The sequence below is a fragment of the Onychomys torridus genome, chromosome 2, assembly GCF_903995425.1.
Source record: "Onychomys torridus chromosome 2, mOncTor1.1, whole genome shotgun sequence".
NCBI classification, from domain to species: Eukaryota; Metazoa; Chordata; class Mammalia; order Rodentia; family Cricetidae; genus Onychomys; species Onychomys torridus.
Genome location: NC_050444.1, coordinates 33,213,039 through 33,224,166, shown reverse-complemented (window position 1 = coordinate 33,224,166; position 11,128 = coordinate 33,213,039).

The window sequence follows — 11,128 nt, the reverse complement described above, 5'->3', positions numbered from 1 at the left end:
CACACACACACACACACACACGCACGCACGCGCACACACACACACACACAACCTGCCAACATATATGTTTGATTTTATCAGCAACCCTTGCTGTTGCTTAGAAATTATCTGAGGGTCAGCCAAGGTCCACCAGAATAGGAGACTTGTTCTATAGTGTGGCTTTATTAGGAAGTGATCAAATCTTTGGGAGGTGGGGCTTTGTAGAAGGTCTTTAGATCATCAGGAGCATGTCCTCTAAGGGTACTGTGTGACTGCAGTCTTTTCCATTCAGTTTATCTGTTCTGGCTCACATGCCTGTTTAAAGTTTTATTTTTTAATTTTATTTAATCTTTTTTTTTTCTCCCCCAACTGAGTCTCAATTGTGTAGTTCATCGGTCCTGGCACCTGCTATACAACTCAGTGTAGGGTAAAGGGGCTAGCCAAAGAAACCCACCCTGGCCGGGAGACCAGAGCCAATGAAAGAAACACACCCTGGCCCTGAAACCAGAGCCAGTGAAAGAAACAGTCTAGCCCTGAACCCAGAACCAAAGAAATACACCCTGACCCTGAAACCAGAGCCAAAGAAACACACTTTGGCCCTAGAATCAGAGCCAGCGGTAGAAATATGTCCAGGCCCTGAAATTAGAGCCAAAAGGCTAAAAGGGCCAGTGAAAGAAACACACTTTGGCCCTGAAACCAAAACCAAATCTGCCCTTGACCAACTAAGCAGAAAACCAACCAATCCCTGAGCAGAAAACCAACCAATCCCTGCACGAGTTCTAGCCAATCTGAGCTCAAGGACTGAAATCTGACCAATTCCCACCCTGAAAATCTGGAAAAAACTCCGCCCCCAGGAAGCCCTATATAAACCCTGTGCTGCTGTCTTTTTTCCACCGTGGCAGAGGCAGCGAGCCTCCAGGACTCTTCCTTCCCAGTAAGTCTCTTGAGTAAGGTTTAGATGAGACTTTCTTTTGTCTTGCAGGAGCGGAGACTGAGCCTCGGCAGAGCTGAGTGGAGTGGACACTGTAACACTTTCACTGGAGAAAGAGTTGTTACGCTGTGGGAGACCTGAGCAGAACTGTAACAACCTTGCTGGGGAAACCCTCCCCTGCCGGAGCAGAGCTGTTACATTGGGGAAACCTTCCCTTGGAGCAGGGCTGGAAACTGCTACGCTTACTGTGACCTGTGGTATTCCTTGCCTCCCGATTGCCAGAATCCCTTTCCATCCAAGCCGCTGTGCTTACCCTCAGGATACCTCAAACTTCTGGAAACTCTCCTTCACTAGCCTCCCAAATACTGACATTGCAAATGTGTGTGACTATTCCCAGTTTAAAAAGTGACTATTTGGATAGCAAGTTCCAGACTATCCTGGACTCTGTCTCAAAAACAAAAACAGTAGGTCATTCACCATGAAAATTCCCAAATAAAATTTGGAGATACAAACCAAAGGATGTGCAAATCTCAACTCAGAAACACAAAAGGACCAGGAACATGGTTCATAGGGTAAAGGCTGAAGGACCCTAGGAGATCTGAGCGTGGCAAACATGGCGCTGTCAGGCCCTGCTGTCAGTTCCTTTAGGAGTTAGCTTTTCAACCACACTCCCCATGAACTCAAAGATGTTTCCACGGAAGCTGCCTGGTGGTTCATAGGAATAACACAGCCTCATTGCTAGTCCTTATTGTTTATGGTAGGAGCTGATCATCTTCGAACTTGTGAGCACAGGACACACCAAGATGAAGTTTGCAGTACAAAGAGGACTTATTTGCCCAAGAAGCAAAGACGAGATGGCGATGGGGGGGGGGGGGGCGGTGTTCAAGAAAGAGGGGGAAGGTATATTTACCCCAAAGGGACAAAGCACTGCCTCTGGATGGAGAGGAGACAGATTTGGCCCTTTAGTAAATGGCTGTTTATAAAGGGGGAAAGGAAACGCTGGTATTAGGATGAGTTGGCTTGTTTTGATTGCCTATGTTTACAGGGTAGCCAAAGGGGTGCTTTTGATATCTGGACTTCAATATTTTGATAGCTGTACCTTGGTAGTCAGCCTTAGGAGGAGGAAGTGGCCAAATAAGGGAATGGACCTTGGTGGCTAGTTTTAGGGATGTAATCTATGGTTTAGCAAGGCAGAGGGAAGGGCAAGGTGGGCTGGTGCCGTGTTTGCCACGCTTGGGCCTGCTTGAGACCTTCAAAGGCACTAGCCTCCCAAGCCTAATAAGAGCCCTGAAGAAGGAGACTGGAAAGACAGTTCAGTTGTCCAAAGCAGAGGACCTGGCTTCAATTCCCAGTGCCCACATGGAAGCTCACAAGATCTCAAACTCCTGCTCTAGGGCATCTCATGCCCTCTGCTGGCTTTGGTGAGAAGTGCAGACACACAGTGAACACTTATGTAGGCAAGACACTAGTTCACATTAAATAAAAATAAATAAGTCTTTTTAAAAAGTCCCAAAGAACTCAGAATAGGAGGAACATATCTCAACATAAGAAAACTATATAGGTCTGGAGAGACAGCTCAGCAGTTGAGAGCACTGTCTGCTCTTCCAAAGGTACTGGGTTCAATTCCTAGCAACCACATATCAGCTCACAATTATATATAACTCCAATATCTGACACCCTCATACAGATATACATGCAGGCAAAATACCAATGCAAATAAAATAAAAATGAATCATTTTAAAAAATAAATGTTTCTAAAAGGAAGAAAGAAAGAAAAAGAGAAAGAAAAAAAAAAGGAGGGCTACATGTGGGCCGGGGTGCACACCTTTAATCCAAGTACTTGGGAGGCAGAGGCAGGAAGATCTCTGTGAGTTCAAGGCCAGCCTGGTCCTCATAGTGAGTTCCAGGACAGCCAAGACTACATAGAGAGACCTTGTCTCAAACAAAACAAAACAAAAACAAAAGAAAGAAAGAAAAAAAAAACAGAAGAGGAAGAAAGACTATATACAACAAATGAATAGCCATCATTACATCAAATAAGGAAAAACTCAAAATCAGAAGTAGACACAACTGTCCACTTTCCCCATTCTCATCCAGCACAGTGCAGAAGTCTTTCTAGAGCAATGGACAAGAGAAGCGAGTCAGATGGACACACGCAGTAAAGGAAGGACTAAAGGACTGCAGATGGAAGGGGTCCATACGTAAGAGAGTCTGCACATGCTCCAGAAGACTCGAACTGACAGCCAAGGCCAGCAAAGTGCCAGGTAACTGTAGCAAACTCACCACACAAAATCAGTAGTCTCCCTTTACACCAATGACAAGCTGAGAAAGAATTCAGGGAAACAATCTCATCCACAGAAGCCTCAAGAACAAACAGTAAACTTTGGAGTACTCCTAAAAAGGATGCGAAAAGTCTCTAGAAGGAAAAGTTTAAGGCACAGAAGAAATTAAGAAAGATCTCCTATGGTCATGGGCTAGAAATGCAAAGTGACGGTCTTACTGAAAGCAATCTATAATTCAGTGCAATTCAAAATCAAAACGCTAGTGATGTTCTTCACAAAAACAGGAAAAAAATTATTTCATATTGAAGTATAACCCCAGATAACCAAAGCAATCCTGAGCAAAAAGACTACCACTGGAGGCATCACCGTACTGGATTTAAAATTATTCTACAGATATTACTCTGTAATAAAAACAGCACGGCGCTGGCACACATCACACAGAGATAAATGGAACAGAAGAGAGAACCCATGCTGGGTGGTGGTGGCAAAAGCTTTTAATCCCAGCACTTGGGAGGCAGAAGCAGGCAGATATCTGTGAGTTCAAGGCCAGCCTGCTCTACAGAGTGAGTTCCAGGACAGCTAGGGCTGTTACATAGAGAAACCCTGTCTCAAAGAAACAAAAAAGGGAAAAAGGACCCAAATATGGGGCCATTCAACTGCAGCCACCTGAATTTTGACAAAGGTACCAAAAATACTCATTGAAGAAAAGACCTCTTCACATATGGTGCTGGTAAGCCTGGCTACCTGTATGAGGAAGAATGAAACGAAATCCGAATCTCTCACCCTGCACGAACATCAGTTTGTACAATTCCTAACACCCACTCAGCAGCTTGTGGCCATCTAGAACTTTGGTTCCAGGGGATCCAGTGCTTTCTTCTGTTGCCAGAGGACAGCCAGCATCCATGCCTGTGGTGCACAAACATATACACAGGCAAAACTCAGACACACAAAATCAAATAAATCTAATTTAAAAGAATGGGGGGTTGGGGATTTAGCTCAGTGGTAGAGTGCTTGCCTAGCAAGCACAAGGCCCTGGGTTTGATATCCAGAGAGCTCTTGAGAAAATACAAATGATGAATAAGTATTTTGAAGTTACTCAATAGGCTAAGCCTTCAGGGAAGTACAAAGCAAAACTGCTATGAGATTCCATTCCACCTGTCAGAAGAGCTATCATCAAGTGAATAAACGACAGTGAATGCTGGGGAGGGTGTGTGGAGATGGGAAAGCTTAGCCAAGGTTGGCGGGGGTGTAAATTGGTGCAGTCACTATGGAAATCAGTGTGGAGATTCTTCAAATACTAAAAATAGGTCTACCATATGATCCAGCTATACCACTTCTGGGTCTATGCCCAAGGATGCTATATACACCTACAGAGACACTTGCTCACACATGGTCACTGCTGCTTTATCCATGAGAGCTAGGAGACAGGGTCAGCCTAATGTCCACCAACTGATAAGTGGATAAGGAAAAAGCACACACACACACACACACACACACACACACACACACACACACACACTGGGATTTTTATCCAGCTGTTAAAAAAGAAAGAAAGAAAACAATTTGCAGGAAAATAGATGAAAATGGAAAAGTGAGATAACGCGGGCCCAGCAAGACCAAGTCTCGTGTCCCCACCCAATGCGGGTCCCCAGCAAGACCAAGTCTCGTGCCCCACCCAATGCGGGTCCCCAGCAAGACCAAGTCTCGTGTCCCCACCCAATGCGGGTCCCAGCTTGGAACCCTAGACTTGTATGTTTAATCTGGAGCGTCTGCAGAGGTCAGGAAGCTACAAAGAGGCCATGAGAGGGGGATGAGGCATTACTGGGGTGAGGAGAGATTAGAACATATACCATGAAAGCAGATGGGTAAGACACTGAGAATCAAAGCTCTAAATGGAGAGATGAAGTTGGGACTGAATAAAGGAGGTGAGTCTGGGCTAGCCCAAACCAAGGATGTAAGAAAAACGCTTTTGGAAACTCACTCATTTGTAAACTAATTAAAAACTATAATTTTTTTTTTTTTTTTTTGAGCTGAGGATCGAACCCAGGCCCTTGCGCTTGCTAGGGAAGTGCTCTACCACTGAGCTAAATCCCCAACCTATAATTGTTTTTATACCATTTTGGGTAACTGTTGCTTTGTTTGCTGACCTTGACCTTGATATCCTCCCTAGGCTAATTCCCTGTGAGATTCCACCCTCCTGAATGCTTAAGGGATGTTCCTTGTCTTTGTATCTTGCATATTGGGCATTAACAGCTTAGATGCAAGATTGTAAAACTTCGGAAGCGAACTTCTGCCCTCCAGGGTTCTCCCATTGTGCTGTAAGCCTGTATTTAAGACCTCCATCCTTCAATAAATGGCATTCGGCATTAAAAAAAAAAAAAAAAAAAGGAAAGAAAGAAAGAAATTGAAGACAGTGATGTTCTAAAAAAGGAAGTGGTGATAGTGTCATGGGCCTATGAGGATGCTGGACTAAAGTCTATCAAATTGTGCAAACAGGAAAATTGTATACTATGTGAATTATCTGTCAATAAAGATCTTATATTTAAAAAAAAAAAAAGGAGTTTGGACACAGGTATTCAGCATGGATGGACACTATTTCCATAGAAAGTATAGATTACTAAGTGAAAATCTCAGTGCCAGGCCCCAAAGACCACCAAACAATACTGGCACTGTATGTTTACCATCATAACCAGATGGTAAAACTGTATTGCTGAAGACAACACATTTGGTTATGGAACATAGAGAAATCAAGTTAGAACTGACGTGAAAACTTCCTCCCGGATGTCTAGCTTTCATGGTGCTTGGAAGGTGCTATGTAGGCTGCTGGAGGAGATGGCTCAGTAGTTACCAGTGTGTAATACTCTTGCTAAAGATGTTGGTACAGTTTCCAGCACCCACTTCCTGCAGCTCACAAACACCTGTAACTCCGGTTCCAAGGATTCGGGTAGTGGTGGCACATGCCTTTAATCCCAGCACTCAGGAGGCAGAGGCATGTAGATCTCTGTGAGTTCAAGGCCAGCCTGGGCTACAGAGTGAGTTCCAGGAAAGGTACAAAGCTACACTGAGAAACCTTGTCTTGAAAAACTGAAAAAAAAAAAAAAAAAAAAGAAAAAGAAAAGAGTCTAGATGGGTAACCAACAATCTAGACCATAGCTTTCATTCCCTCCAGTATTTTTGACAAAGTGTGTGTGTGGGGGGGGGGGGTAGTAGTCGGTGTACAGACAATCCTAGTGAGACCAAGAGATACATATTTAGAGAGGTGGATACTTAAATACATCAAAATCAAGGAAAATAAACAATGCCTAAAATAACAACAAAAGCATAAAACAAAAAACCCTCAAGGACCTATTAGATGATAATTAAGATACTACTTTTGCACATCAATAAATTCGATTCAATGAACATATTGAATGCTTACTACTATGCTAAATACTAGGGAAGAAGAAATAAATACTACCTCAAAAACCAAACATACCTATTTCCAATTCTTAAGATACACATAGTACCAAAATCACCATTATGAAAACCGTGCTCAAAAACAAAAACTTGAATTGTAGTGTTTCATTCGTTTTAAGCCTTTTGACTCTAGTACAGCCATTCCTTAAGCAGGTAACTAAAAAATTTAGAAGTGGATCCTCTCTTTGGCAGCAGTTAACTCTGCAGCTCCCACACTGTTTAGCCAGTATGATAATGAGTATTCAGAGACAGGTAATACCTGGGGGGCACTAACTAACCTAAGACAGAGCACCTGTGTGGCCTGGGCAGGTGTCTCCATGACGGTTAAGGTGATGTGCTGACGTCCTATGCAACCTAAGTCAGAAGCTCATGTTTTAGGAAAAGGGGGGACCTGTAGGCCTCTGGCTCCTGTTTTGGGTAGCTGTTGCCTTGCTTGCTGACCTTGACCTTGATATCCTCCCTATGCTAATTCCCTGAGAGATTCCACCCTCCTGAATGCTTAAGGGAAGTTCCACGTTTGTGTATCCTGCATATTGGGCATTAACAGCTTAGATGCAAGATTGTAAAACATTAGAAGCGAACTTCTGCCTTCTGGGGTTCTCCCATTGTGCCGTAAGCCTATATTTAAGGCCTCCTCCCTCCTTCAATGAACGGCATTTAGCATTTAGCATTCTGGAAAAAAAAAAAAAGATAGATATGGATGCTCATGGGGGGTGTCTTTACTGTTAAAAGCAGTAATTTTATGCCCAGAATAGGAAGTCTTTTGATGTGATATTAAAAACAAGCAAACAGTTCAACATATTTTAAGCACAGAATTTAATTAAACTCTATCATACTGTGGGCAAAATAACAGAACTAAGGCAAGTTTCACAAAGCATTTGAGCTGGGTGTTGTGGCTTACACCTGTAATCCCTTTACTTGGGAGGCCATAAAATAAGATGATCAAACCACATTCAAAGTCAGCCTGGGCTGCAGAATGAGACCCTGTATTCCCTTCTCCCCAAGCAAACAATTTAAGGTTCACTAGTCAATGTCTTCACAAAACCAGACAGGTATATTGAAGTCATATTAAATCTGATTATTTTTATTTCCAAGGTTGGGCCTGCAATTCTAAATGTGGTTCTGTGTTACAACATGTTCTTGCACTAGGTTTGTGGCTACATTAGTGTTGTGTAGAAATATCCACTGAGATTAAAACCATTCATTTTGGAAGGATGCTCACAGGTTATCAATAGGAAGATGAAACAAGGTATTCTTTTTTTTTTTCTTTTTCTTTTTTTTTTTTTCCAAAGCAGTGTTTCTTTTTGAAACGGTTCTGGCTTTACTGAACTTGCTAAAACAAGATATTCTAAGATGAGGTAAAGCATTCCATCCTACAGGAAGCTTAAGAAGTAAACAACTCAAAAGCTTCAGGAAGTCCCTAAAACTGACCAGATTCACCAGTGCCCTCCATGTCCAAGCACAAGGGGTAAGGACTGCTGAGACATGCTGGGCAAGCCTCTTAGATGCAGCAGAAATCAGCAGAGCTTAACTGTGCATGGCACTTATCAGCCTGTTGAGCTTCCTGCAGGTTGTGCAATGTGCTCTGTATTTCCAGCTTTCATGAACTATCACTCATGCTGGGTGAGCTTCTGGTGATGGAGGTGTCTTTGAGTCATTTCTGCTCCTGTAACCCCTCACTCATGTTCCTATAACTTCAATAAAACTCAGTAGTTCACCATATTGGATTCTGGTGGTATCTGTACCCAGTCATTGCTTCCTTATGGGGGGGAGGGGGTTGAGTGAGTAGATGTTTGCTCACATCTCCGCAGAAATGTCACCACTAGCTACATACCGTACGGATGCAGTTCACCTTTGCTAAGTTTGGACAAAAAACATTTGACTACTGCAAAATTTAAGAAAAGGCATTTTGCACCACTTCAGCTATTTAAAAAATACATTAATGTGAGTTGGAGAGGTGGCTTATCAGGCGTGCTTACTGCTTTTCCAGATGATGATCTAAGTTCATTTCCCAGTACCCACATGGGCAGTTTACAACCTCCTGTAGTTCCAGCCCCAGGGAATTTGACACCCTTCTTTGTTCTTTGAGGGCACTGTACATACATGGCACACACATACACACAAATAAGAAAATAAGTCTAAAACAAAACAAAACAACATAAAAAAAGAAAACTTTGGCAGTCAGTAAATGGCTCAACAAATAAAGGCATCTGCCCTGCAAGCCTGGTGACCTGATTTCAATTTCCATAACCCATGAAATGGAAGGAGAGAACCAACTCTATAATGTCTTTTTTGAGACAAGGTTTCTCTGTGAAACAGTCCTGGCTATTCTGGATCTCACTCTGCAGACCAGGCTGGCCTCAAACTCACAGAGATCTGCTTGCCTCTGCCTCCCGAGTGCTAGGATTAAGGTGTGCGCCACCACCATCCAGCCTCTGTACATTGTTATACACCATAACAATGTACTACTTTAAAGCATTGGGGGTGCTGCACAGTGGTAGAGTGCTTGCCTACCAAGCACAAAGCACTGGATGTGGTCCAAGCATCACAGGAGGTACAGGAAGGAACTGAAACCAGAGCAAAGTAAACTGACATTGTCACATGGCATTTAAAATTGAGTCAAGAGGGGTTGGGGATTTAGCTCAGTGGTAGAGCGCTTGCCTAGCGAGCACAAGGCCCTGGGTTCGATCCTCAGCTCAAAAAAAAAAAAAAAAAAAAAAAATGGGTCGAGTTCAATTCCCAGCACTTACATGGTAGCCCACAATTGTCTATAACTCTAGCTCCAGGGGATATGACATTATCTTCTGGCCACTTCTGGACTCTTTACCTGTGAGCATTCAGACACATACACGCATAAACCTCTATTAAGACTTGTGTCTTTTAGGGCTGGAGAGATGGCTCAGAGGTTAAGAGCACTGACTGCTCTTCCAGAGGTCTTGAGTTCAATTCCCAGCAACCATATGATGGCTCACAACCATCTGTAATGAGATCTGGCGCCCTCTTCTGGCCTGCAGTCATACATGCTGTATACATAATAAATAAATTAAAGAATTATGTCTTTTCAAATACTATAGAAGTGTATTAAATGAAATAGAATATACAAATTCATAGAGACAGAAAGATCAGACATTATCTCAAGATGAAGAAAGGGATATAGAAGCCGGGCAGTGGTGGCGCACGCCTTTAATCCCTGCACTCAGGAGGCAGAGGCGGGAGGATCTCTGTGAGTTAGAGGCCAACCTGGGGTACAGAGTAAGTTCCAGGAAAGGCGCAAAGCTACACAGGGAAACCCTGTCTTGAAAAACCAAAAAAAAAAAGGGATATAGAGCAATGATTTCCTAAGTACAGAATTTGTTTTGTGTGATGGAAAAGCCCCACAATTGGACAGGACATAATAACATGGGTGTAATAAATCAATACAATTAATGTAATCAATGAATACTGCAAATATAATAAATGAATACATATCATTAATATCATGATTATAAATAATGAGTGTAATTAATAGCTTGAATGTAATTCATGCCACTGAATTGTGAACTTAAAAATGGTTACAATTGCAAATATTATGTTCATTAAAAAACAATAAGGTAGAATGTAATCACCATACATTATATGTGTGTGTGAAATTGAAGACTGCGATGTTCTAAAATAAAAAATACAACTGGCTGTTGGGTGTGTGTGTGTGTGGATTGTGCCTTTTAGGGACAAGGAATGGAGCTGGGGGATAAACTGCTTGCTAGAATGTGTGAGGCCTTGAGCTTAATTCCCAGCATCTTGGGGGAAAAAGCCCAAAAACTTGGCTAGACATACATGAAGAAGTCATGTGTGTTAACTCAGGAAAATTAATACATGTATTAAAAATAAATTCCAGGGCTGGAGAGATGGCTCTGGGGTTAAGAGCACCGTCTGCTCTTCCAGAGGTCCCGAGTTCAATTCCCAGCAACCACATGGTGGCTCACAACCATCTGTAATGAGATCTGGCACCCTCTTCTGTATACATAATAAATAAATCTTTTTAAAAAATTCCAGATTGACCTCATATTAAACATACTGGTATAAAATCGCAACATAAATTTCCTTTTGCATTGTTATTGAGAACCAGTGCTAGAACTGGACAAAATCTGTGTAGTGGGCAATAAAAAGCTACCAAAGACTTTGCTACAAGCCCCGAGTTCAAGCTCCAGCACTACAAAAACCTACAGTACTGTACAGTATAGATATGTAACATTTAATACCTAACCAAGGAAAAGTAACAACAAAAGCCCACCAAAATCAACAGTAATATTTCCTGTCTAGTTGACAATTCTTGTTACCTATTATGTTACAACCTTGGGGTAGTAAATGTATATACATACACTGTCTCCCTCACTAGAGACATAGTGTGGCAGGGCTGGGCACAGTGGTGCCCACCTACAGTCTTAGCTACTTAGAAGGCTTGAGGCAGAGCTAATGAGTTAGGGTCAAGATGGCCTGGAGA